The sequence below is a fragment of the Ursus americanus genome, chromosome 5 (genome assembly GCF_024610735.1).
Source record: "Ursus americanus isolate L20-20 chromosome 5, mUrsAme1.1.p, whole genome shotgun sequence".
In the NCBI taxonomy this organism is placed as follows: Eukaryota; Metazoa; Chordata; class Mammalia; order Carnivora; family Ursidae; genus Ursus; species Ursus americanus.
In genome coordinates this window covers 88,170,507-88,172,784 of record NC_142131.1, presented here as the reverse complement: position 1 = coordinate 88,172,784, position 2,278 = coordinate 88,170,507, and positions in this window count along the sequence as shown.

Here is a 2,278-nt window from a genome sequence, read left to right as displayed (position 1 = left end):
CAGCAGTGAAGCCGGCACAGACAGAAGGTCACTGTGGGCCCAGAAACCCCCTCCAGGATGCATGGGAGTGAGTTGGGCCCAAGAGAGGAAATCACAGTTTGCCACTGTTTGTGGGCACAGCTCGCCCCACCAGCACAGCCTTGCAGGGACAAGAGGAGAGGCAGAAAGAGATGGAGGCCCCAGGGGCCGGGTCTCTCTGGAGCTTGCCCTGCTCCACATGGGAGAGACAGGCAGGCACCCACGAACGCAGGCCACGGTGCCTGATAAAGACCAAGTCCTGAGCACCCTAGCCTGTGGGCCTGCCCACTGCCTGGCCTCTCCCTTGGACAAGGACGGGCCAGAGGCAGCAAGACAGGACGTCGGTGTGCAGGGTGAGGCCCTAGCAGTCCCGGAGATGACACCGAGTGCCAATCAGGGTCTGAGTGCGTCTGCAAAGCCCGTGTGCAGCCGGCTTCCTCCACCCTTCCAGAGGGGCTGCTGAGGTCAGAGTGGGCTTGCCCATCACACAGTCGGTGTGTACCCTGCTTAGGGCTGTGGCTGCGTGACACCCAGCTCCCGAGGCCTGTGTCACTGGGAGGGGGGACTCTGGATTGCCCTAAACCTTGAAGCCCCCAGCTCACGTCTTGTGGGGCAGGAGAAGGACTCAGAGAGTCACGAGCCTGGAGTGGGGCCCCAGGGAGAGGAGGGGTGGCTGTGTCCAGGTCCCATCCCAAAAGAAGAGGCCGGTGAGGGGCTGCAACTGTCCCTGGAGAGGGCTCCACCCTGGGCGCCCACCCCTGACCTGCCTCTCACTGCAGAAATCTGGCGTAGCTGTGTGCTGGGCACGATGGAATCACACACTGTCACCAAAAGCAGACATCTGTCTCCAGATGCCATCCCCGAGAGTGCACAGCCTGAATCACTAAACCACTGTGCTGCTCAGAGGAAAGCAGGCCTGTCCGCGTCGGCTTGCTGGGGTGTTCAAAGGAGACGTTTCCAAAACAAAAGTCTCTGCTTAGATTTGGAAATGATACCTCCTTCCAAGCTTGATTCTTTCCTTATGTTCAGAGTCCGATAAAAACGGAAGGCAGATGGAGGCCCATGCTGGTGCAGCTTTGAGACACACATGGGGCTGAATGGGTCAAGACAGGCTCTGCACGGGAGGGAGTGACTGGCTCGTTCATTTGTGCAGCGCACACCCCTGCATGCCACACGCCTCGACCCTGCCCTCCAGAGCCCTGGGAAGGTGCAGGAGTGATCTGATGGCCACGGTGGGAAGGGCAGAGTGGTGTGGGCCGAGAAGTTGGGTGGACGGCGGGGATTTGGACCCGAGTGGACGGAGGGGGTCCAGGAAGGGACACACAGGGGATGCAGTGGGTCATGCAGTTCTCTGGTGACACCCCCCGGCAGCAGGAGCCCAGCATGTGTGGAAGGCAGGAAGGAGGTGGGTGCTGAGCTGTCTATCTTTATGAGGGAGATCTTCAGTAAGCATCAGGGTGGGTAGCAAGGACCCACATTCTCCAGCCGCCAAGCCCTGAGGGGTGATCTGCAGAGTGACACAGGTGCCCGCCCACACTGGGGAGCCCTCCAGACAAGCAGGTATGTACACAGCCTGCTTGCAGCCCCAGTGGGCATCAGCGGACCACTGTCAGCTCCCGACCCCTCACGTAGGGTCCTACCTTCTGACCAGACCCATGGCCTCTTCAGATCCTGACCTCCACAGCTTCGGCCTCAACCACCAGTATTTGCACAGGAGACTGACTAGGTCTGGCCTCTTTCCCTCCACTGCAGAGCTGGGTTGGGTCAGGGACACATGCCTGGTGCTGTTTGTGGGTGCAGTGGGCACAGAAACATGGCTGGGAAAGAGAGGGCTGTGGCTCCAGGACAGGGGGGCCCCTCAGTGCTGTTGCTGGCCATGTTCCCAGTCCTGGGTGGAGACACATCACAGGACAAGTGGTGTGCGTGCATGGTGTTTGTGTGAATGTGTGCATGAACGTGTATGGGTGTGTGCGCGTGGGTGTGGGTCTGTGTGAGTGTTTTCATGGGTGTGTGAGGGCTTGGGTGTGTGCGCATGTGGGTGTGTATGTGCGTGCACGGGTGTGTGTGAGGACTTGCATGTGTGCGTGCAGGTGTGTGTGCGTGTGTATGTGTGTGCGTGTGTGTGTGCACGCACGAGGGTGTGTGGGGGGGCTTGGGTAAATGGCGTCCACCTCCATCACAGTTCTCGCGCGTGTGGGCATGTCTGGGTGGCATGGCCATTGCTGTCAGCTGCTTGCTGGAGGCGGTTCAGGAGATGGAA